The sequence below is a fragment of the Hemicordylus capensis genome, chromosome 1, assembly GCF_027244095.1.
Source record: "Hemicordylus capensis ecotype Gifberg chromosome 1, rHemCap1.1.pri, whole genome shotgun sequence".
NCBI lineage: Eukaryota > Metazoa > Chordata > Lepidosauria > Squamata > Cordylidae > Hemicordylus > Hemicordylus capensis.
In genome coordinates this window covers 254,800,830-254,828,217 of record NC_069657.1, presented here as the reverse complement: position 1 = coordinate 254,828,217, position 27,388 = coordinate 254,800,830, and positions in this window count along the sequence as shown.

Sequence of the window (27,388 nt, the reverse complement as noted above, 5' to 3'; positions counted from 1 at the left end):
TCCAGTGATTGTAGCCTCCACTAGCCCGATTTTCTACAATCGTGAGAACCACTGGGCTCGGCTGCAAGCCCAGTGGTTCTTGAGCGGGTAACCCACTCAAGTAGCCCGCCCCTTAAACCGGGTTTGCGGAGCAAGTGCTCTGCAAATCTAGGTTTTTAAAATCGCGAGTAGCCGTGGCTACTCATGAATAGACCCCCGGTGGGAGGCTGAAAAGCAACCTCCCGCCTTGGGGGTCTCCCCAGTATGCCCTGTGTGCTTGCGGAGGGCATACTGGAGCTTCCGAGGTCTGCACGGCCCCCGAACTCCTCAGCCCCCACTGGCTCCGTCATGGAGCCAGCAGTCATGTGGGCAGCCAATTTGGCTGCCCAGTGCTCCCACCCTGCTCGTGTGCAGGGAGAGTGGGCTTAGCCCACTCTCCCCTCTCACTCTTACATACTGGGTCTCACTGATCGTGAGACCCGGCTCAGTGGCTGATATCCCCACTAATGAAGTGTTGGTGCTAGGGGTGTGCAGAACCAGTTCGAATCAAACTGGGTTTGATTTGAACCAGTCTCTTTTGACTAGATCAACGTGAACCGGACTGGCCTAAAAAAAAAAAAAGGCAGCCTGCCCAAGTTCAAACTGTACCATGCCCCATCTGTTATGGACCAGTTTGACCTGGTATGACAGTATGAGGGTTTATGCTTGTAAAGGGGAATCCGGCAACATGGTTCCAGTCTTTGTGCATGCATGGAGACAATTTGCATGGCCTGTGCACATGCACAGAGGCTGGAGCCACACCACTACCACATGGGCCACACTGCTGGGGTGTGGGTGATAGGGTTTAGAGGAGCCACCAGTGCCAGTAAGGTGCTCTCTAGCTGACCCCCCAGCTGCCTTTAGAAGCCTTTTAAAGGCAGAATTCCCCTTTAGAAGTATAGCCCCTCGAATCATCAAACTGGGTCGAACCGGTTTGACCCAGTTTGTTCAAATGGACCTAGCCTGTAAACTGAGACAGGAACAACTGAGTAGTTGTAAGTGACATTTTTGTATAACCTGATGTTTTGTTATCTAGTTTTACTGTTTTGATTTTGTTTTGTTTTATACTGATTTATATTTTGGTGTGTATGTTGACTGGTCATTGACTGTAATAAATTATTACTTACTTACTGATCAAATGGACCAGCCTGCCAGTCAGTTTGACCAAACTAGTTCACATACTGGTAGTTTGCTCAGAATTCAAATCAAACTTATAGAAATGGTTCTGTGCACACCCCTACTTGGTGCTACATGAGAAGTGTTGTTGTTGTTGCTGCTGCTGCTGCAACACAGCAGCACAGCCAATAGTGCATGGGTTGGGATTTCAATGGCCTCCCTCTCCTCTGGCAATTGTGAAAATATGTCCCTGAGGGTCACACAGCCCTCAGAGACATATTTCCAAGTGCACAGATTTCTTCTGGGGGAAGGGGAAGCCATTGAAATCTTCCCTCTATTTGAGTGTGGGTGCTGCTTTAGCCGGGAAACCAGCAGCTGCACTGGCAATCTTCATGTAGCCCCCATGCTTTGTTCGTCAGGATGTTGGCCACTGACTCTTCTTCAGGAACACTATTTCAACAAAGTTTAAATTAGGGGTGTGCAATTCGGATTTTCTGTGTTTCGATTTGTAACCAAATCTAAACAGCCCCAATTCGATTTGGATCCGAAGCTAACCCATCCGAATCACCCCAGATTCATTTCGGATACGAATTGCGGCTGATTAGATTCAAATCGATTTGGGTTTCAGATATGTCCTATTATTTTCCCCAGATTCCTAGCTTTCAATTTTTAAAAAAAGCTAAGCTCTAACCCTTATAGAAATGGAATTATGGAGCAAAATGTATAGTCACTATTTTTCAAGTGTTCAGATTACGCATCTTTAAGGTTTTCCCCTATAAGGTATAATGAAGGTTTCAGCAGCCCCATAAGTGCACTGGGGGGGAGGGGCGGGGGTGCCCCAGAGTGAGTGGTGGTGTAGTGCACATAGGGTGCCAGCCACTCCCATGGGTTGTTAACCCATGGGGTACAGGGTTCTGTTGTTTCTGAGGTGGTCTGAGTGTAGATTCCATGGTAGCAAATGAGAGTGGATTCATGGTTTGTATTGAAAATCTCATTTGCTACCAGAAAACCTACACTCAGAACACCTCAGAAACAACAGAACCCTGAGCCCCATAGGTTAGAAACCCATGAGGGTGGCTGGCACCCTCTGTTCACTACACCACCACTCACTCTGGGCCACCCCAGCACCCCCCAAGTGCAGTTATGGGGCTGCTGAAACCTGCATGATTTCCTATGGAGAAAAACCTTAAATATGTATAAACAACAAATCACCAAAAATCGGCCCTCTGCCCAAATCCTTTGAAAAATTCTGGTAGCTTCCTTGCCCCCTTGGGCACTACCACCAACCCCACATCGTTCTAGGCCACCCCTCCCCCCCGATGTGAACCAATACACCTCCATTATACCTGATGGGAAAAAACCTTAAAGATGTGTAAACTTCAACAATTCACCAAAAATCAGCCCTTTGCCAAATCCCTCTGCAATTTGGGTGGTAGCCTCCACCCATTAGGCACTACCACCTCACCCCACTCTTCCACCCCAGATCTCACTTTATACCCCAGATCTGCCTCCAAAACACTAAACCTTCAACAAATCACCAAAAATCCGCCCTTTGCCCAGTTCCTCTGCAATTTGGGTGGTAGCCTCTACCCATTAGGCACTTAACTTAAACTGAGTAGTACCCCACTGCCTTGCGGGTGGGAGTGGGGTGTAGTTGGCACATGGCAGTTGACAATTGGCGCTGTCGAAAAGACAGTCAAAATGAATAGAAGATATGAAGGTGTGTAATGAATCCTCATAAGGATTCATTGAGTGAAAGTTATTATACACCAAAGAATCCGAACACTTGAAAAATAGTGACCATACATTTTGCTCCATAACTCCACTTCTATAAGGGCTAGAGCTTAGCTTTTTTTAAAAAATGAAAGCTGGGAATCTGGGGAAAATAATAGGACATATCTGAAACCCGAATCGATTCAAATCAAATCGGCCGCAATTCGATTTGTACCCGAATCTAGCCAATTGACCACAGGGGTGATTTGTTTTGTCTCCAAATCACCCAAATCAGCTAGATTCGGGTACAAATTGATTTGTATCCAAATCAATTTGCACATCTCTAGTTTAAATATTAGACCAATATTTAAAGATTGAACATTTTCTATACTTCTCAGAATCACTAGGATCCCAAACAGCCCCTCATGGATGGGCTTCTGGTTTTCCATTGTGCTTAGTCACGACTGAGTCTGGATGCTGTCCAGTGTTTTTTTACAAGTACCATCTCTCCCCTGAGTACTTTATGGCAGTGGTGTGTAATTTGAAATATGGATTTCCTGGCATTGATTTCACAAAGTACTTACCCAAATTACTATTTAGCATTTTTGTTGCAAGTTCATTTGAGTTAAAAGGGTGTGTGTATGTGTGTTTCTCCCCCTAGAATTAGCTTCAGTGCTTTATGGAACTAGTCAATTCCAGCTTGATTCAAATGTTCTGTTAAACTACTTTTGTGTTTAAACATTGGCACCCCATCTCCCTATTCTGTGAACCCATGAAATGCATACATGACCTTGTCTCCATTGGAGCCCAGAGCAGTGTACATAGTTATGCTCCTCCTCACAATACAACCCAGTGAAGTAGGTTAGGCTGAGAGAGAAGTGACTGGCCCAGAGTCACCCAGCAAGTATCATGGCTGAATGAAGATTTGAACTGGTGGCGCCCTAGCCCTAGCCCAACACTCTAGTCCAGCACTCTAACCACTGCACCACACCGGCTGGTAGTCCTATAGAAAATATTATGATGTGTCCCAAGGCAACAAATAATTAGTGGTAGGCAATGGGCAGAACGGAGAAAGAGAGTATAACTGCTCAGCCAAAAAAAAAAACCACACCCAAAAAACCAAATGGTAAGTTTAGATGGGTTATTCTAGGAATAGGAATATGTATTTCACCCCCTCCCCCATGGTGAGTCAGTAGTGAATCAGTACAGGATATGTATACCATAGGAAACTTGACTTCAGAGGGTCAGATTCTCAGCTGGTAAAGCAATATATGGTCTGTTTCTGACAGCTCATTTTTGCTGTCAATCAAAGAAATAGTTAAAACAATTCACCTGCTGTTAAAAGGTCATAGAATTTCTTTTCTTTGGCAACTAGCCCTATGCATCCAGTGTAGGAAAAATAAGAAGACTTTCTCATGGAAAAGAAGCATCCCACCTCATAAACACCAAATATACTTATAGTTAATATGTATTATAAAAAATTTGGTAGGAAACATGGATTCCAGCTTTGCTGATTTGGATGAAAAGTGCTTTGGTTGGCAATTTGTGCTTGACCCAACTACAAAGCTGACCTTGCAAACCTTGGAGGTGTATTTTAGATTCTTTAAATGTTTTGGCTTGTTGATTTCTGGAGCATTTCCCCAAATTTTCAAAGACACCAAGCTGGCAAACAAAATAATTCAAAAACATCATGCAATCATTGTCAATTCATCTGTATGAGGTTCCTTAAACAGGTAATTTGAACAAGGGGGGGGGGGAATCACATCATTTGGCACCAGTTTTCTCTTTTGCATAAAAGCCCATAGGAAGAAACTAAGCAGAAAAGGAGAATGTGTATACCTTCACATGGGAACTTCCTCCTCACTCTCATTTTGATAGAGCAACTATTGTTAATCAGTAAAATCTATATATTGGTAATTTGGATCGCCATGGCCCTCTAGAGCAGTGAAGAGAGAGAATGCTTATTTGGAATCGGGGTGAGCCAGTATGACTACAGGCTCCCTTTGGACATAATGCCAAATCAGAGGCAACCATGCCAGACAGAGGTTCAATTCTGTGGGTGTTCAAATGCATGAAACTGCAGAATCACCATCAAACTGACCTAAGGTTTTTGACCCCAAACCATAATCTGAACCTTTGGTTTGTAGTGAGTTTTGCTGCTGGAACCTCAGGTTTGAAGGTGGCATTGTGTCGTCCAAATTCTGCCACCGTTTTTGGGTGGTTTTTTTTTGCTGTGGCTGCTCCTGAAATCATAGAGAGGGTGGCTCTGACCAGCCCAGAAATGCATCATCTTTATGCCTGCTGTGCTACTTGCTGGCCACCTCTCCACCCTGCCCTCCACAGTCTCTGTGTTGCTGCATCTCAGACTTCAATGCATGGAAAGGGAGAGAACCACATGGGGGAAAGCCCACGTTCCATTGAGTCTCATGGTCCTCCTTTGCTAATCTGCACAAAAAGGATGGGATGACAAGATGGGCACAGTGGGAGAGGTCTCCAGCAATCAAGGGCTGCAGAAGTATGTAAAGAGACATATGGACCCCGGTGACATCAGGAACTGGGCCACTGAGTTGTTTAGATAACACATTCCAGGGGAGTGATACCACGTTGCTTGGCAGAAATACCAATGTGCTGACCCAGTGCAGAAACCTATGGAAACCCCATCTGTGGAAACCTTCCTGTTGTACAGTCATATAAAGAAAGAGACAACATGTATCCCCACAAATCTCCCGTCTCCATCTGTCCATTTGCTTGTGTTACTTGAGCAACTTCCAAGGCACACTTTGGCATGTTGCCCGGCATGCAGGACATTTAATTGCACTTTCCATACAAGATGTTTTGACAGCTTCCATCCAGGGAAGGGGACACTAGAGGGCACACTCGCAAGGAACCCTTTCATTAATTACAAACCAGATAAAGTGCGGCTGCCCAGCAAGTCATCCTTTCAAAGGTGTTTTGCTGTCTGGTTGGGAAGCATGGCATTGATTTCCCTGGACGCCTGGAAAGTGCCTGTATGTATGTGTGTATGTGTGTATGTGTGTATGTATGTATGTATGTATGTATGTATGTATGTCTCTCCCTCGCTCTCTCTCTCTAAATGTTCAGGCTTGCCCCCCAACCCCAGCTTGGAGATGCCCCAGTCTGGTGTGGTACCATGCATGCCAGCAAAGAAAAGTCTACCCTCAAACGGATAACTCAAAGTTTGGGTTAAAAGATAGCCCCTAGAATTCTTAAGTGGTTCTGTTCTATTTTATGAACAAGTGTGTAGGGGAAAGGGGCGGGCCTGGCCCCTTTCCTTTGGAAGTCTTGGCCATAACTCATGAGAAGAAGCATCCTGGTTAAACCTGTATGATGTTTGGAAAGGTACAGGGACATGCTCAAAAGCACTGTGTGATGACAACACATACATTATTATTATTATTTCTTGTTTACACAGTCAGACAGGTGTTATTGACTGGTTTGTTTTATCCAGACATTGGGTCCTTCCCAAAGACCTGGGATGGCTGAATTTTATCATCAATACTGTTGGTTATTATAGATATCGTCGCAAAATATAGGCTGTTCCCAGTAAAGCTGCTTTTTGTAATTGGCTGATGGTGATTCCTGTGGCCCCTATGGTGTTGAAGTCCTCTTCAAGGTCTTTTGGAATTGCACCCAGGGCGCCAATTACCACTGGGATTATTTTGGTCTTCTTCTGCCACAGCCTTTCAATTTCAATTTGTAGATCTTTGTATTTGGAGATTTTTTCTATTTCTTTTTCTTCTATTCTGCTATCCCCTGGTATTGCTATGTCGATTATTTTGACTTGTTTTTCTTTCTTCTCGACTACAGTTATAAATGGTGTATTGTGTGGCAGATGTTTGTCTGTTTGTAGTCAGAATTCTCATAATATTTTTGCACCTTCATTTTCTACAACTTTTCCAATTTTATAGTCCCACCAATTTTTGGCTACAGGTAGCTTGTATTTTTTGCAGATGTTCCAGTGTATCATCCCTGCTACCTTGTCATGCCTTTGTTTGTAGTCAGTCTGTGCAATCTTTTTATAACAGCTGATTAGACTGTTTCATCTGCTTTTTTACAAAGGCGGCACTTGCTGTTTGTTGTTGACTTTTCGACTTTTGCTCTTATTGCATTTGTCCTTAGAGCCTGTTCTTGTGCAGCCAGTATTAAACCCTCTGTTTCTTTCTTCAAGTTGCCATTCTTAAGCCATTGCCAGGTCTTGGTGATGTCTGATTTTCCACTTATATTGTACAAATATTGACCATGCAGGGGCTTATTTTTCCATTTTTCTGCTCGGTTCTTGACTTGTTCTTTTTTGTAGGCCTGCTTTGTTTCATTGGTGTTGAATAGTTTCGCATTATTGACCATTGAAGTGCATCTTCTTCACTGTCCTTGATATATTCTTCAAGGCCTCTTTTCTCCTCCTCTACTGTTTGTTGGACTTGCAGCATTCCTCTTCCTCCTGAGCTGCGAGGGAGGTATAGCCTATCTACATCACTGCGGGGGTGCAGAGCATGATTGATGGTCATGATTTTCCTGATCTTATGATCTAGCGTCTCTAGCTCTGCCTGGGTCCAGTCTATTATTCCTGCAGTGTATCTGATAACAGGTATAGCCCAGGTGTTTATGGCTTGTATGGTGTTCCCACCATTGAGTTTGGACTTGAGGATTTTTCTAACTCTCCTGATGTATTCACTTCCAATTTTTCTTTTAACTTCAGTGTGTGCCATGTTATGAGCCTGGAGAATGCCCAAGTATTTGTAATGTTCTTTCTCTTTCAGGTTCTTGATGTTGCTTCCATTGGGCAGTTCTATTCCTTCTGTTTTTGTTATTTTTCTTCTGTTCATTATTAATGCAGCACACTTGTCTATTCCAAACTCCACTGCTATATCACTACTGAATATAGGGACAGTGTTTAGCAGTGATTCAATTTCTGACTGGGACTTTCCATACAACTTCAGATCGTCCATGTACAACAGATGGTTTATTTGACTTGATGTTTTAGATGTTTGGTATCCGAGGCCTGTTTTGTTTAGTATTTGTGAAAGTGGAGTCATGGTGATTACAAACAACAGAGGGGATAGTGAGTCCCCTTGGAAAATGCCTCTTCTAATGCTAACCTGTCCAAATGTCTAGCCATTGATTGTTAACTGTGTACTGCACATGCTCATTGCTTTTAAAATAAATATCTGAATGTTTTTGCTGACACCAGTTGTTTCTAAACATTTTAGCATCCATGTGTGAAGCAATGAGTCGAAGGCTTTCTTGTAGTCAATCCATGCAACACTTAGATTTGTTTTTCTTCTCTTGCCATTTTCTAAAATCATTTTGTCAATCAGCAGCTGGTCTTTTGTGCCTCTGGTGTTCGGGCAATTTCCTTTCTGTTCAACTGGAAGCTGTTTGTTAGTTAATAAGTGTTAATTATATTAATTATATTATATTTAGTTAGTTAATTAATTATATGAAGTTAGTTAATTATAAGTTAATAAGTGTTGCATTAACTTGTTAATAAGTGAGGCACTACCTTGGCGTGGTTGTGGGGCTTGCGTACTCTGAGGAAGGTGCGAGGTATGCCAGAGGTCCAACCATACTGGACAGGACTCACCAGAGGAGCCAGACAAAGAGTGCTTCTCCCATCAACAATATGGTGAGATGTAACTTTAATAAATCTATACTGGATCGGTTGTCACCCGGGTCAACAAGGACCACGCCAGGTGCTGGAGTCCCTGGACATCTTGTGGCAAGTGGGCTACAGGACTCAGGGTCTTCAGTTGAGCAACCAGGGCTGGAGACTGCAAGTTTACTGTAAGAAATGTTGCTTAACCGGAAAAAAATATACAAAAAATGCCAAGGAAATAATGGTCTGCTATTAGAAGTCTAGTCCAGCTAGAAGAGGTTATTTAAAAAGAATGTACCAAATTTGGAAAGAGAAGCATCCAGATACAGAAATAACAGAACAAAGGCTAGCAGACCAGAGAAGATTCATAATAAGAAATAAAGTATTCACAGGAGTTGAGCTGGAAGAACTGCAAAGAGCAACACAGGCTCAAGATATGGAAGAAAGATTACCACCAACTGAAGCAGTTGCTCAGGTACAGGTGGAGGAGGTGTTGGAAATCGAGGATGCCACTGTTGCTGAACTGTTTCAAAATCAAAACCAGGCAACCTCCCATTTGTCTTCACCTCAAAAACCCAAATGTCATTTAACAGAAAAGCAACAAGAACTAAAGCAAAAAATAACTGAGCACATGAACCAAACAACCACCAGGGTTCAACTTCCAGCTCTAAAAACAGTTGCCAAAAAACAACTTGCTCAGGCATTAAAAGATGTCAATGCTGCACTTGCAGAAATAACAACCAATAATTTGCAAGAAACAAACCACTAATGTACAGTGCAGCAACAATAACAACACAAGAGCTCGGATATAAGATCAATGGACCTGTCAAAAAAGAAAGTAGTACATCACGTAAATGGAAGATTAGATTAGAAAATAAAATCTCCAGGCTTAGATCAGATGCTAGTAAATTGAAAGATATGAAAGACAAGAAGCTGAAGAATGAAAACACCAAACAGTATCTGATCCAAAAATACCACCTAGATTCAAGGAAAATTAGAGAGGTCCTGGAAATAATAAAGCAGCAAATAACAGCAGTGTCAAAGAAGATTAGCAGATACGAAGCCAGAACTACACAATACAGGCAGAATCTCCAATTCCAGTCGAATCAGAGACGTTTCTACCAAAGCATAGAAGGAGAAACTGCAAGAAACGTAGAAACACCAAATAAAGAAGAAACAGTGCAATTCTGGGGGAAATTATGGGACAATCCAATAGATTATAATAAAAAAGCAGGCTGGGTGAAAGAGGTCAAAAATGTAACCAACAAATGCAAGATCTAATAATAACACCAGAATTAATAAGTGAAAGAGGAAAGAAAATTAAAAATTGGACTGCTCCAGGTGACGATGAACTGCATGGCTGTTGGCTTAAACACCTAACAAGCCTTCATAAACAACTATCAAAACAGCTCAATCACATTTTGCAAGGAGGTGATATTGAACAATGGCTAACAACTGGGAAAACTCATCTCACCATGAAAGACCCAGCAAAAGGTGCAGTTCCAAATAATTATAGACCGATCACCTGCCTGCCAACCATGTTCAAATTATTAACTGGAATAATAGCAGATGAAGTGATGCAACACTTATTAACTAACAAACAGCTTCCAGTGCAGAATCCATCTGCATCCAGCTAGATAGATAGATTAGAGATCTTAACTCCTCACTTTTCTATCTAGAATGGAGTTCCTTAATATATGCCTTATATATTGATTTGAAACTATGAATTGGCTCCAAGTTACTTTACTCTCAGCATACACTCATGCCTGACTAAATTCCGCTGTTTTGTGCTTCTGTGCACTCTGCTATAATGAGAAAGGGATTCTCTCACCACAGAGAATTTCCAACACTTGGGGGGTGCTGGGGTGGCCCAGAGTGAGGGTGCCAACCACCCCCATGGGTTGCTAACCCATGGCTCACTGGGTTTTGTTATTTCTGAGGTATTCTGAGTGTAGATTCTTTGGTAGCATATAAGATTTTCAATGACAAACCATGAATCCACTCTCATCTGCTAACCTTAAAGACACGTAAACTTCAAAAATCACTTAAAAATCAGCCCTTTGCCCAATTCCTTTCAAATAATTCTGATAGCTTCCTTGCCCCCCTTGGGCACTACCACCCACCACTCTCTGCTCTAGGCCACCCCTTTGTCCCCGATGTGCAGCTAGACATTTGCTGACACCTCTGTGCTTCTTTATGGAGAAACACCTGATCACCTTAAACTTCAAAAATCATGTTAAAATCAGCCCTTTGCTCAATTCCTTTCAAATAATTCTGATAGCTTCCTTGCCCACCTTGGGAACTACCACACACCACACTCCACTCTAGGACACCCCTTTCTCCCCCGACGTGAAGCTATACATTTGCTGCAATCCTCATGATTCCCTATGAGGAATTCAAAAATATTTTTAAAATTCACCAATAATCGGAAGAGTGTCTGATTGCCTTGGGGTTTTGTGGGTGGTAGGCACCCATGGGTGCCTACCACCCAGCCCACTTTTGTGCTCCTAAGTACTCCACAATAGGGGATAATGGGCTGGTTCAGGTCCCATTATACCCTATGAGAAAAATAATTAAAAATAATTCAAATATTCATGAAAAATCATAGAAGTGTCCAATTGCTTTGGGGTTTGGGTGGTTGTTGGCACCCATGGGTGCTACATTATAAGGAATAATGGGCTGGTTCAAGTCCCATTATACACTATGAGAGAAAAATAAAAATAAAATTCAAAAATTCATTCGTACAAGTATCCGATTGCTTTGGGGGTTGGGTGGCAGGTACCCATGGGTGCCAGATACCACCCCACCCACTTTTGGAGGTTAAAACCAGTTAAAACTAGTTCAAATTCAAACTGAACCGGGGGGGGGGGGTTTCGAGCAAAACCAAAACCGAACCACCCCCTCCTGGTTTGAACCCGGTTCGAATTCAAACCGAACTGGGCAAACCAGTTTTGTGCACATCCCTAGAACTTTGTCAATAGCTTTTGTTGAAAGCTATAAGTGGATGTATAAATGTTCCTTTGAAGTAATCTTGACTCTTTCAAGGAGTAACAGAAAACTAGTGTGCCATTCTGCATGTCGTGATAACATTAGTTGTGCTTGTGCGAGACTGTATGTCTGCAGGGCCATTGCAAGGGCAGTGGTGATAGTGGTGTGAGGAATATGTTTAAATGCCCTTTCCCTGCCAAGGATGACTGATTGATGCCAAAAAGGCACGATTGCACTGGGCATGCCCCCTCACAGATTGTGGCTAATGGTTGACACTGTAGCAATGTCCTGATGCGTTGTCTGCAGTCTGGGCATTTGAGTGCTATGCATGTTACTGGGATGTGGCCTCAATGGACCAGGAAAAAGGAAGTGACTGCTGCCCACAAGCCAGAGGCTGTGAGACCACGGCTCAGTGATCATCTGTGGGATGATCCCCAGGATCACAGACTGACCACAGGTTCATCTATCTGAGGTTTCACACTATATCCGAAGGTGGCCGTGGTAATGGAGATGCATAATGTTAGCAAGATTTTAAAACCCAGCTGCCTTCTTTTGTGTGGTCCAAATATATGTTTGTACTTGAATCTGTCTTTAGGCTGCTGTAGTTGCACTTTTATGCAGTCCATGTATTCAGGAATGCTAACATTCAGTGAGTCACAAAAAATATAAATATTAAATCAATACTTTCATTTACAGTATATTTAATTGCATAATATAGAGACATGATGGTGTAAAATCTAGAGTGATGTGTTTCTTCTGTTATTTGAATTGGTAATAAACCTCTGATGGTTCTGTTTGCAATTATTGTCCCCAGACTCAGAAGAAAGGCACTTGATATCCCATGGCCCTTTGCATAAGTAAGGGAGAATGGGGCATTCTACCTTTCAACAGAACATGCTTTCTGAGTATTTCTGACCAGGAGGACAAAGCAACCCATATTATATTCCTAAAGCATTCAAACTGTATGTGGGAAATAACAGTAATCTATTTTCAAAGTTGTTATTATTGCCAGATTTGCCAGATCAAAATCCTGACAGCCATCTACACGTGCCCTTCCATTTGTGATCAAAGAGGGCTTCTCTTTGTAGCTTCTCATATCTCAGTGGTAGGAGAATCCCAGGCTATGTATATCTCCGAGTCCACAGCACATAGTTAAGACATAGGAATGCCACATGAAGTCAAAGACTGGCAACCCCAAATTCACAACTGCGTGCAGCTGGGAATACAAGAATCCCCAGGCATGGAAATAATCATATACTTTAAAATTTAGCTGAGGCTTTTCCTGAGAGCTGTAGGTACTTCCCATATGTAGGTACTCCCCATACTACAGGGAGATGTGATAGAGGTGTATAACATTATTCATGGATTAGAGCAAGTGGACAGAGAGTAATTTTTCTACCTCTCTCGCAACACTAGAACTAGGGGTCATCCCATGAAACTGAAGGCCAGGAAATGTAGGACCAAAAAAAGGAAGTACCTTTTCACACAGTGCATTAATCTATGGAATTCTCTGCCACTGGAAGAGGCGATGGCCACTAGCTTGAATGACTTTAAAAGGGACTTGGACAAATTCATAAGGGCATATCTGTCAATGACTACTAGTCTGGTGGCTGTAGACCACCTCCAGCCTCAGAGTTGCAATGCCAATTGCAGAGGAGCAACAGCAAGAGAGAGGGCATATCCTCATGTCTTGCCTATGGGCTTCACAGAGGCATCTTGTGGGCCACTGTGTGAAACAGGACGCTGGACTAGATGAGCCTTGGGCCTGATCCAGCAGGGCTGTTCTGATGTTATGTCAATCATCCTTACAACAGCCTTCTAAGGAAGTTCAGTGGCTGTGAAGTGAGCTGAAGTCTAAATGACAGGCATGCTCGCTGCTTCCACAGCACTTTAAAACTCTGCCAGCACTGCTGGTGAAGACAGGAATGTTCTGTGCCTACTAAGGGGTGCATCCTCCATTGGGAATAATGGTGGTAGAAACAGGAGCGCGAGGACACACTCCTTAGGAGGCACGGAGCCTCCCTCTCTTCACCAGCTGCACTGGCAGGCTTGTAAGTGCTGCAAAAGCAGAACAAATAGCAAAAATACCCCCCCCCCCAATAAAACCGAAGTTAGAAAAGAAAGAAAAAGCACCATATCTCTTTGTGCTGTCACTCTTTAGACTTATTTGATGACAGGAACATTGTGTGAGAGATAGATTCTGTTCCCTTCACTCCTCATCATGATACATTTTATATCAAGCCACCTGCCACAGCTCTGCAGAAAAACCAAACCCCAGGAACCTTCTCATCCTGGTTGTGCTCTTTTAGGGGATAATTTTGCCTATTTAATAAGATCGGAGAATGAAGTCAGGCATGAATTGGAGAAAGGTTACAGCAAGTACTCCAAGGTAAATTAACTACTGCTGAGGGTGGCATCAGCCGACCTCTGGGAGGACAAAATTAAGCAGCAAAACAGTAAATATTTTCAATGGCACTTTATTACACACGGGGCCATTTACAGTGAGCGAAGGATATGAGAAAGCTTTCAACAATGAAATAGAAATGCTTACAAATTAAAAAAAATAGGATCTCGCCGGCTGGACTTAAAATTGATTCCAGTCAAGGTTAATAGGAAACAGCTAATGAAGGGACAGGATCCAAAGCTTTGCATCATGCCTCATTGTGTCTCCTATCAGTAATTAATACTACTGGCTACTGCAAACTGAGCACATTTTCTCAACAGGAACTTTCAATTCTACATGCAATATATATCTCTAGGAGCTTCCTCCTAATGTTTTATGGCTCCCATGAACACTACACTCAGAACCAATTCCTCCAACTCATTTCCAGGATGGTGATTTGCATCTATCACCATCACTACAATGCATTCAGTTTATGGTGTCTGCTGCTCTCCTTTTGGCTTTGACATATGCAGCAGTGGACATTTTGAAATATGTAGAACTCAGAAATGATGAACTCCCTTGCAGCTGGAAATTTACCTTCACCTGAGAGCGCTCCTTGCCACCAAATCTTGTTTTTGATATGATGCAATTCACTAAGAAGTTTCTATACAACCCCACCAATTTCTACAGGACATGTGCAGGACCAAAGCTTGGTTGATTGTGTCCACATTAACTTCATTTCCATCCTTCAGGGCATTTATTGTTTGCCTGAATTCATTTTTACTATTAGGGTAGTAGAATCAATTGTCCATTGTTGTTCTTCATAACTTACATTGGGGTTAAACAAAAATACTGGAGCATCCCCATATTTAAACTAAAGATGACCATTTACAAAGCAAAGGTCTGTGGAACTTAAGAGCCAAAAAGTATTGTCTCTGCATTGATGGCATGTCCTGTTAGTATAATAATGGCTAGAATAATCCAAATCATTTGTTCAGCTGAAGCTGTTGCTCTAAGGTAGGATGTGGCGGCTCACTGTGACACCCAGAAATATGTCCCTGAGGGCTGTGTGGCCCCCCGGGACATTTTAGTTTGCTTGTTCCATATGCCATCTTGCTCTTTGTAGTTAGTTGGTTCTTGTCATTTGAGGCTTATCCAAGAGATCAGTGACTATGTGCCCCAAGTCTCAATGGAGTGGCAGCAGTACAACATCCAATCCATGCATAATGGAGGGGGAGGATAAACATACTGATCTCTGGTCCTGTTAGAACAAATAAATCAATCAATCAGGGATGCTGTGCATTCCAGCACTGGTGAGTAGGAGCATACAGTTTTCAAAGAACTAACAAAAATGAAACAAAAAGGTTGTTGACTGTGTTGAGGTACTGCTATTGGCATTGGTTAGGCTGGGAGACTTTGGTAGAATACATCTTAAAGGATTTGATAGGGTATCCTAGTCCTGCAATGGTACAGTAGGGGAGTGCTCATACTCTCTAAATCCTGAATTGAACTGACCAAAGAAAATCCCTGCAAGAGAAAGACAACCTTGTGGGGAAATGGTGCAACAAACAGGTAACAATAACACCTCCAATATGCTAAACCTGAGGCTACTCCCAGATGGAGATGTATTCAGTATTTATTTTACCACTACTTCCCATGGTTCTTACTGGTTGTCCAGACGATGCACAGCTCCTTTTGCATTTTTCTACAATTGCTTGCCCCAAATCAGCAGATCATGAGGTCATTTAAAGGTAAAGGTAAAGTGTGTCATCGAGTTGGTGTAGACTCCTGGTGACCACAGAACCCTGTGGTTGTCTTTGATAGAATACAGGAGGGGTTTATCATTGCCATCTCATGCACAGTATGAGATGACGCCTTTCAGCATCTTCATATATCACTGCTGCCCGATATAGGTGTTCCTCACAGTCTGGGAAACACACCAGCGGGGATTCGAACAGGCAACCTCTGGCTTGCTAGTCAAGTCAATGTGTTTTGACCTCTTTTTGAAACCTAGTTGTTTAAGCAGAAATTTAATCTTGTTTAGCTGTCTGGACTGCTCTCTGTAGTAATAGTCTCTCTTAGAGTGTTTTTGGTTCATTTTTTATTGTAATCTGTGTTTTAAATGGATTTGTATTGTGGCAATTGTTATATCATTAACTCTTTTGCATTTTTAAAAATTGGTTGTTAGCCACATTGAATGCCTCAGCAGAAAGGCAGGATATACATTCTTCTATTAAATAAATAAAAGTGTCCACCGATCCTGCTTTGCATTGAAGATTCAGACAGCAAATAGTTCTTTCCACTGCTAGAAATAGGGATTTTTCTGATGCCAGGCATGATAAAACAAGAATATGAAATCTAGATTTTTAGAGAGTCTTGCTAGCTCCATCCAGTACTATGTAAGAGAAAGGAGAAGTGGGCGCCCCCCCTTTTTTTGACAGTGTGGGAGATGTGTATTGAAGCTCTGGAAAGAGGGAGCACACAGTTCAGATTAATGGTGTAATTTCCTTTTAGAGTTCAAATAGGAGACACATTCAGAGACTATTAAAGTCAGATCATCCCAACAGCAACTAAAGTTTAGGTTTATTGTGCCGAGGCATATAGAATTACACTGACATCTCATAGCTGTTGCATATTATACACATTTGGTGAAGGGAAGCAAGAAATGGCAAGCAAAGACTCAAAGGGTTTGAATTGCACTGGGGTTTATGGGACAGGAGGAGCAAAGGAACTGAGATTTTACATCCTGGGAAGGACAGAGTAACAGATGGAGCTGTGGCATGATTTGTCTAGGTAACTCGCCTTTCAAAAATGACTTCCCATCATATTGTGTATTCTATGAAAAATTTCCAGGGATGGTGATTATAGCATTAACATTCCCTTTGTCTTAAAACAGAGTCACACAGCTGAGTAAGAAACAAGATAAACTGAATTTTTTGTAGTTAATTATTTCTTTCCCCAAGAATAGGACTCCGTTGGAGTGAACAGACCTTAATTCCAAATTACCCAGACTTTAAGTAATGTCGGGATGTTGTTGTTGTTTATTTACGATCTTAGATCAAACATCAATATACGCAGAATATACACAGTAAAAAGAAAATAATGGAAACAAAGTCTAAAATGTCATCAAATATATAAAATCAGGAATCTTTGACAGTAACCGATTGCTGTGCTCTAGCTTCTCTTAGTTTGGTCAATGTGTAACAAAATTTAGCAACCGCCAGGGATATTGTTGGGTCCCTGTCTTAAGTAATGTCCTTTTTAGACTAAACAATGTGTTGAAGTTCAACATCCATATCAGATTAGTAGAGTTTTAAGCATAGCTTGTAACTTTAAGTATGAAACAGAAGGTTAAAACACTCCGTAACTGGGGGAGTAGTTTTGACAAAAAAGGGTACCTGGTTTTCTTTCCCTTATTTTTTCTTGTTTGTTTTATGGCTGAATGAGAGCTCCATAAATGCTACAGCTGAATAATAATCTGAATCTAAAGAATATTTCTCAAATTATTTAGAAGATTAAATATTGTGGCAGGGTGGGGGAGGGTGGAAGAGAATAACTCCTCAGCTGCCTTTTATTAATAATTAATTAATTAATTAATATACCACCTGCCTCCAAAGGCTCTAGACGGTTCACAAAAGATGTTTCAGCAGTGTTGTGGCACCTACTGTTCCATGGGTTCATCGCACAGTACTGTTGTAACATTTAAAGACTGGCTACCATGGGCAGGTCAGTTGTGTAGGTCTTTAGCACACAACCACTGCCTAGCTGGAACTGGGGATGGTAATGAGGTGATACAGACTTGTATTATTGGCTCCACCCATGTGGTGGCAGTCCTTTAAATGTCACTGTGGAATGAATCCCTAGAAAAAGTGGCTCTTGCCACTTCCATAGTATTTAGAAGGTACCTCAGGAACCATCCAATAGATGCCCATAATTTTAGTAAAGGTAAGGTAAAGTGTGCTGTCAAGTCAATTTCAACTCCTGGTGCCCACAGAACCCTGTGGTTGTCTTTGGCAGAATACAGGAGGGGGTTACCATTGCCTCCTCCCACGCAGTATAAGCTGATGCCTTTCAGCATCTTCCTATATTGCTGCTGCCCGATATAGTACCAGCGGTATCTACTTGTTAGTCAAGCATTTCCCCGATGCACCACTGACATAATATTTCCAATTACAGGTCTTGTGTGTGCATGGTGGAAAATTGCATTTCCCCATCAATTCAGTATTACTATTTTTAGGCTGGGGAAATGTGATTTTCCAAAATGAATTTGCCAGCAGAGGGGATGTCATCCTCAGTTAAGTAACTGCCACATTCCTGATCTGAGGGGGGAAAACAGTCTAGAAAGGCCCTGAGAGATGGCAAAAAGGGACGACAGCAGTTGGTCTCTGTTTTCGGTATTAAAAATATTTCCTCTTACCTACTAGAGCAGAGGGCTTAAAGTAGGGCATTTGTACATACTGTTCTTTCCACCCAGTGCTCATCATATTGACAGGAATTGCTTCAACTGAACAATTTCATCAATGTGCTCAGGCCTGTTTGTAGGTGGCATCCTCAGGGCAGATTCCACTCTCATCCAAGACCAGGGCCTTATTCCATTATTGTTTTTAAAACATCTCCCAGGTGCACTCAAATTCCACTTTCCTGGCTCTTGTTTTCCTCCCTGCTCTTCTCCCCCCCCCCACCTCCGCCCGTGACTATTCCTGCCTCTTCTTCTTTTGTCTCCATGGTTGTTTGTTACAAGAAAAACGTATGAAATGCTAAGGCCAAACCTTTGCTATCATCTTGGACAAGAAACAGCAGTTTTACAGGATTAGCCTCCGGGTTCCACCTGCCCTTGCTGTAATATGGGTTTAAAGACACGCAGCAGGGACAGGGGCTTCAGTGCCAAGCTTGTAGCACAGCATTGACAGCTGGAGAATTGCACCTATTGATTGTGGTGTAAGGGAGAATGTTTCATCAACCTTTAATTGAGCCAATTTCTAAATGGAATAGGGTCAGGGCTGGCTAGGCTGTGAAGGGGGAAAAAAAAAGCCCCTTTAATCCCAAAAGAAGCAGGTTCTTCATAAACAACAGTTTTAATCCTATCATAGAATTCAAAGGGTACTGAATTTAGAGTCCTTACCATCTTTAGATTCTACATGGAGAGTGCTAGTCATTGTTGGGTTGGGGTGTGTGTGTGTGTGTGTGTGAGAGAGAGAGAGAGAGAGAGAGAGAGAGAGAGAGAGAGAGAGAGAGAGAGAGAGAGAACGAACAAACAAACAAACGAACACAAACAAGATTATTTAAAAGGACCATCAAAAATGCAGAGATCATTCATAGATTTGCTAGAGTTATGTGTTTATGAGTCCAGCATTACAACCTATATTTCCTCAGAAGAAAACCCCACTGTGTTTAGTGGGGCTTAACCATGAGTAAGTGTGTTTAGGACTGCAACTTTAGTCACTTGGATCAAACTGTATGCAAATTGAATTCGCAGATCTGGGGGAAAGTAGAAGTGAAAGCATACTGATGCATTCAGTCTTTGTCATTTCTTGTGATATACAGTACGTGGCCTAACACCCCATTATGAAAAACACACCTAGGTATGTAGAAAACCCATTAGTGAAATGCTATTGCAGAGAAGTAAGAAGCTGTAAGCTGGTTATTGAGAAATGGAGAAAGAGTGAGTATTGGAGAAAGAGTGGGTATTGGGTGAATGTGTGAGAGAGCAACAGAAACTATAAACCTTGTTCCCTATGTAGTTCTTCGATAATCCTTACACTAAACAAAAAGAGTTTGCACCAATGTATTCAGAGTAACAACTGTGCACATTTTTTAAAACTATGGGTTTTTTTATACCCCAATTATTCCAGGACAGGGGCAGCCCTTCCATGAAGCAGTGTGAGACGGTTGTCTCAGGCACAGTTGTAGGGAAGGATGAAAGAGGTGGTAGGTACATGGTAGACCCTTGCCATCATGATCACACCCCACTGACCACTGCCACTACCCTTCTTCATCCTGCTGGGGTATGTTGTTCTCTCTCCCATCTTCTCCCTCTGTCCCAACAACATCCCTGCCATTACTGCATGGGTTGTGGCACAGTTTGAGAGTGATTGTGTGTCACTGCTGCTGCTGAGAATGCTGAGCACCCATGTGCAGATGGGTGTGTGTGTCATATTGCCTCAGGCAGCAAAATGTCTTGGACTGTCCCTGATTCAGGATCTGCCATGGACGCCTTGTGCAGAGAATCTTGGTGTGCATGTGTTTTAGGCCATGCAGCTACACATTTAGTTTTGAATAGACATGCCCATTCTGTGGCATTAATCTTGTAGTTACCATTTCCCAAGATGGCTGATATGCAAATGGAGCTATGGGAGAACTTATGAACAAGTGCATGCAGAAAACTGTTTGTTGGCAAATTAAAGGTGCTTTTTAAAGACAAAATAAGTAGAAAGATTATTAGCCACTATTGGCACTGCAGGGAAAAGACTTTATAATCAAGCCAGAGGTTGGCAGTTCTAATCCTTGCTGGTATGTTTTGCAGACTATGGGAAACACCTATATCAGGCAGCAGCAATATAGGAAGATGCTGAAAGGCATAATCTCATACTGCGTGTGAGATGGCAATGGTAAACCCCTCCTGTATTCTACTAAAGACAACCACAGGGCTCTGTGGTCACCAGGAGTCGACACTGACTCAACGGCACACTTCACCTTTACCACCATCATGCTATAGTGGATAGAATATGGGGTGAAACATCTATTTTCTCACATCTACATTTTTACAGGGATCTATGGCAAACTCAGGACAAAATCCTAAATACTTTGTATCACTTATTTTTACAGTTTACAATCTTGGTGGTATCAAACACAGATACCTCTGCTTGTAATGCCACCAACATTATTAATTGTGAAAAGGAATGATGTAAGCACTTTGTAAGTTGACAACTGGGCTGTTAATATTGGGTTTTTATTTTAGCTTCATCATCACATCATTCTCCCCAGTCCAGCCCCCCTCTTGATGCTTACTCCATTAAACACATTTGCCCCATTTGAGCCAGATTACCAGCCTCTGTAGTACTGATGCATTTCCACTAAAGTCAATTAAGCCATGCTACTTTATAGCAGAGACAGATCAGCTCTTATGGATGGAGGAAGAAAAATGCGACAGTGGCATCTCTTACATCTGCTGAAACTAGCAAGGGGTTAAGGTTAATGGCAAATACTTTTCTGCTTATATGCTAGTGCGGGATCACAGGCTGTCAGGTAGGTCTCACAAGGGCCTGCTTTGGGAATGTGTATGAACCTATTTGTAGGCTGACTAACTTGAAACCCTTCCTAATCCCAGCAATTTTACCTTGCTTACATTCCTTTCCACTTTGAAAGTCTCCCTTATTGGTAGATGGCAAAGCGCTCTAGCATCTGTGCATTTGTTTTAAGCTGCATTCCCCAGGAGTTTGTACTTGCCATGGAGACCTGCACTTTGTCTTTTAAGCAGATAAAAAGAGAGGTCAGTCAGATGTAATTCCCCTACTCCTCGTATAAACAATTTAACTGCTGCGGCAACATACTTGCTTGGAATTACTCCCTCAGATTCAATTCCCTTTTCCTGCTCCACTTGTAAAAATGGTTAGTGTCCTCTATAAACTGCAGCTCACCAAGGTCCAAGGCTTGCTGAGCACTTGTAGAATAAATGTTAATCTAATACAGGTTACTGGGTCAAACGCAATCACAGGCTTGTGGGAAAAGCTTAATACTGTTCTGCTTCTTCTAACACAGTAAACCTGGATATTATATGATAGGTTAAACACCACTGAACCATGGCAAGAATTTTCTTGAAAGTAGAATTTAGCACAGAGAGAACTACATTGAGAAGTGACCAGATCTTCACTTTGTTCTCAGAGTATTCTAAGAAATTCAAGTATTCTATGAAAAGTATGGGCTATGAAATCAGAATAGTAGGAAAAAAATTCCTAGCGTAGTGCATGGCACCTAGTGGGAGGAGGAAAATAGGATTTAGCACAGAGAGAACTACATTGGGAGGTGACCAGATCTTCACTTTGTTCTCAGAGTATTCTAAGCAATTAAAATATTCTGTGGAAAGTGTGGGCTATGAAATCAGAATAGTAGGTAGAAATATTCCTAGCTCAGCACATAGGAGCTAGTGGGAGGAATGATGGAACATCTGTGTGTACATTCAGATCACATTCTTCTCTTCTGGAATAAGCATTTTGTCCATCTCCCTTGCAGTGAATAAGGCATGTCCAGTTTACTTCTGATGAGGCTATGTAAATACCAATGCACCGATTTATAAATATGCTTCTAATACATTATAGTCTACAGGGAATATATATATTCTATAGATCTCCGCAAATTAAGCCTTCCACTCAGAGTCTCTCAGATTTTGCCTGGAGTGGCTGGGATTCAAAACTTCATTTAACTTGGACATTGATTGATCACCAGCTGACATCCTGAGTAGCAGAATACCACTGCTGCAATGGGAGAAGCACTGGTGTAGCACCAGTGCTTTGGAAGAGTTCAGACTAACACTGCACCAGTGCTAGTGCTAGTGTGTATGCTTTTGTGAATTTCAGTGACCTTCCTTTCCCCCAGAAGCCTTCTGTGTCACCCAAAAACAGTTGGACACTCAAAAACATGTCCCTGAGGACACAGTCCTCAGGGTTATATTTTTGGATGGCACAGAGCACTTCCTAGGGAAAGGGAGGTTGTCAAAATTTGGCCCCACTGCTGAGCTGGTTGGACTTTTCAGAAGCACCACTGCTTCCCCCATTGCACCACTGCTTTGTTCGTCATGATGTCAGCCACTGAGCCCTTTCTCATGAGCAGTGAGAAAGGGCCAGCAGGTTTGCAAGGGGAAGCCCTAAAGAGCTAACCTCCCCACAGACGAGCATTCCCCCATCCCCGCCCACATGAGCAATGGCTGTTGCCGGCAGCTCCAATGCAATATGCTGTGTTGCCCCGCCCCCTTGGAGCTCCAATAATGTACCATTGCAATAGTACACATTGCATCATGGGGATCTCCCTCCACAAGTCTGCCAGCCACGGCTGCTTGCAGCTGTGGCTGACACAAGACCAAAAAAACAAGGTTACGGGAGCGTTTGCTTCAAAACTTTGTTTTGAATGGTGGCTTCATAGGTGGTTTTGCACATGAGTGTGAATAGCCTCACTATGTCTCAGCCTAACTTACCTGATAGGGTTATGTTTTGGATAGAATGGGATAATCCGAAACTCTGTTTTGTTTATAATTTTCTACTTAGGAGGTGGAGCTTGGAAGCTGAAGGGGTGGTACCTGTCTGAGGAAGGGTGAAGCCTGATAGAACTTGGTTGTGTTTCTTTTAAGAGCTCTCAAGACCCTCTTTTTAACTGTTCTTCAGTGCAGAATAGTTACCCCTCTCCCCCAAGTGTTTTTAAAATATAATGGACCGGGTCTCATGATCCGTGAGACCCGGTTTGGGGCTGTGAGGAGGAAGAGCGGGCTAAGACCACTCTCCCCGCTCACGAGCGGGAAGGGAGTCCTGGGCAGCCAGATTTGCCGCCCACACGATGGCCAGCTCCGAAAGTTGTTCTGCTCGTGCAGGAAGCCGGTGGGGGCTGGGGAGCTCGGGGCCTGCGCGGCCCCCGGAAGCCCTTGTATGCCCTATGCGAGCACGCAGGACATACTGGGGAGACCCCCAGAGCTGGGAGGCGGCTTTTCGCCTCCTGGTCAGAGGTCTACTTGCGAGTAGCCACAACGTGGAGCTGCGTTGCGGCTACTCACGAGCAGATAGCCCGGGTTTGCAGAGCACTTGCTCCGTAAACCCGGGCTAAGGAGCGGGCTACAGGAGTGGGTTAGCCGCTCCAGAACCACTGGGCTCGGCTGTGAGCCCGGTGGTTGTGACAATCAGCAAAAATCGGGCTAGCAGAAGCTAGCTCGATTTTTGCTGATCGTCAGAAGAGCCCCAATATCTCACTTTTGGTGTTGTCCTCTCTGTCAATCTCTGTCAACAGAGAGAAAGATATTGCAACTGGAACAACTTTCTGGAAAAGAAGGTATCTTAGGGTTTAAAGTTGAATTTAAACCTTAAATCCTAAGGTTTAAATTAGGGGAATGAAGATGGGATTGAAGTTGTGGGAAATAGCTTCAACCCTCTGCTTTCTGATTGCTCATCCTGAGATTTTATTCCTTCTTCTGGAGAATCTGAGAAGCAGGGATGTAAAATATGAAATGTTTAAACATTTAAGCAATAAGTTCAGTCTTACAAGTACTATATTTGAGTAAAAGCGTTAGTTGGCAATTCCCCCTTGACCTTCCATGAGACCTCAGTGACAGCATCAAGTTTGTTCCAGCAACACTCCCAATGCCATCAGAGCTGTTATGGGCATGTATTGACTTGGCCACCTCGCAGGGTCCTACCTCCTGCTCCTTTGGCCCTTTCTCTTGGGTTTACTGCTTTGCTGCCTGACTCTCTGTCCTCTGCTAATGTTTAAACTATCATATTCCATTGTTTAAATTGATAATAAAACATTCTCAGTAGGCAATCAAAATCCTGAAACTTCAGGTCAAACCCTGAATTCTGGCAACAGTCCTCTCAGAATCCTCACTGTCTAGACCAGTGAAGCTTTCATTTTTGCTGTTTCTCTGGCCCCCATGGCTAACATGATCCAGTAAGGGGTCATTGTAGGTTGTGGAGTCCAGGTGTCTGGCTTCCCATGATGACTGTGCTGGCTGGCATAGTGGAAAAGGTACCTGCTTTTCCCAAGAACGCTTTCTGTATTTGTTGTCTGTGAGATCTCATGCAAAGTGTTCTCACAGCTGATCCACACAACCCAAGGAATCATGTTGTATAGCCTTTCTAGCACTATATAATACTATCTCAGCAGCCAGAATTGAAGTGATACTATCTTAGTCTTATCTCTTATACTCTACTCTTTGACATATGTTTGCTAATCAAAATTCATGTACATCAAGCAGTGCACACCTGGACAAGAGAAGAGTGTATTCTGAGTGTTACTCAGCGGCATGAAAACTGAAAGCAAAATGACCTTAATCATGAAAATGTGTCATGCATATCTCTCCTGATTTGGAAATTACAGAACTCAAATGTGGGCAGTCATTTTGAATTTGCAGCATGGATGTACCAGGACTGACAGCCAATCAGAAATTTCCATCTGTACCCATCAGAATTCTAAAGTCAGTAACACTTCTATTTCTGGCATGATGTTTGTTGGGGAACTGGTGAAGAGAAAGTTAAGGCTGAAAGATAATGACACTGAAAGCCTTGTAATCAGCATAATTATGCAGACAGAGAGAGAGAGAGGGAGAGAGAGAGAATGATTTTCTACAACCAGATTTTGAAATTTTGTGAAGCAATATTAGAACTTTTAAAAGAAAACGTGGTGTATCTTATGACCTAGGAAGTATCATACTGTGGCCTCCATGTACAAGTCAGAGTATAATTATAATTATAAAGTAGAAGGTAAAGTTGTGCCGTCGAGTCAGTGTTGACTCCTGGTGCCCACAGAGCCATGTGGTTTTCCTTGGAAGAATACAGGAGGGGTTTACCATTGCCATCTCCCGCACAGTGTGAGTCAGATAATGTCTTTCAGCATCTTCCTATATCGCTGCTGCCTGGTATAGGTGTTCCCCATAGTCTGGGAAACATACCAGCAGGGATTCAAACCAGCAACCTCTTGCTCCCTACTCAAGTTACTTCCCCGCTGCGCCATTAGGTCGCTAATTATAATTATACCTACCAACTTTATTACTCTGTGAGGCTGATGTATGATATCAGCTTTTCCCATCAAGGCCTAGACAACTCTGGGCAAATCTTGCATTCATCAAGGATTCCAATCCAGATTAATTTGATGCCAGACTAGATGATTCAGAGAATCTAATATGTTATGAATCTATGGAGAGGATCCTCAGAACCTAACAGAAATCAGGATAATTCTGATGTTAACCAGCCTCTCTACTGCCAATTCAGCTGCTTTCTCAGTTAAAAAAAAATGGCTGGGAAGTAGAAGATGTGTTCAGTGAATCTAACTGATCTCAAATTGAGTAATTTAATAGATCAGGATCCCTGGGGAAAGCAACAGCAGCAAAGAGGCCTTCCTGACCTGTGATGAAGCAATTAATAAGATGGATGCCCCACCCATTTTTGACACACTTCCAGTATGTGTCAAAAGAGGGTCACAATATAACTATCAAATCATTACAGCAAGAATTAAAACTTCAATAAAACCAACCAAAACACAAGCAAAAACAGCATCAAAAAATGAACAGATTCAACAAACAATTCCGCAAATTATAGCACCAGTCTAGAATTTGTGGTGTACACTAAGGCTTGGAATCCTCAAATGCTCCCCATTGTGCATACTTGCTGGAGACAAAAAGGATGGCTGGGGAGACAAAGTTCATGGTACAAAACTCATAGAGTTTTGTGAGAGCTTCAGTGTCGCTGTATCCATGATACATCAGAGCAATCTGGGCAGCATGAGGATTACAGCTTCCATGTTTTCGAGCCTCCCTGAGTGCTTTATTCATGTGTAGTAACAGCCTTACAGAAGCCTGCATAGAAACCAAAAGACTTCACAGCACAAATGGAACTCTCCCAACGGTTCCCCTAAAGTAGTGAGGAAAGGCAGGGAGGGGGGACCTGTGTGGTGTTATGGCCATAGTAGAGACATAACCTATAGACCCTGGCACATGATGGTGATGCCACCACCTTGCACTAAGACTCAGACACCACTAGCCAGTGCTAGCAGGTTATGGAACTAATTTAGAATCAATGAACTTTTTGAACATTTCATGCAGAACTCTTGGTTTATTCCTGGATCAAACTTTGTGGATTTCATCCATTTCTAGCTAGCAGGTATTTCTTTTATTTTGTGTGCGTATGCATTTATGAGTTGCGCTTCTAAACTAAGAGTCATAACGATGTACACAAAGTAAGATTTGTTAAAAATCTATAAAATATACAGACCTATAAGACAATGAAGAAGATAAGAAACATGAGAACTACATGAAAACAGGCAGACGATAACAATTAACAGCAGTACTGCCTCAAGAGACATGCAGTTTCTGACATTAAAAATGTCTTGGCATGATGGCAGAAGGGACCCAAGGCAGGGGCCAAATGAACCTCTTCAGCAATAGTGTAGATACTGCTACCAAAAAAGATCTACTCTAGACCCCAGCAGATCAAACTTCAGTAAATGATGGGAAACAGAGCAGATGTTACACTTACCACAGATATATGGGCAGATGTGATAAATGAAGTAGATTGTTGCCACATGTGTTCTTAACAATACATCTTTTTTGAAGACGAAGTTCTAAAGGGGTCCCTCTAACTTCCTCCATCACATAAGGAATAGCTTCTTATTTATGGGCAAGTTATCTAGCTTCTTCCTTAATCTCTGCCATTTTTCAAAAAGGTATCTTTACATTCACTGCATAATCAAACACCAGGAATTAGGGAAAACCATGAAGAACAGAAATCCTAGATAGATTCCACAAGATTAGTCATGCTGGCAGCTAAAGCAACATCCCATGTGATTGCTAATGCATATGATCACAA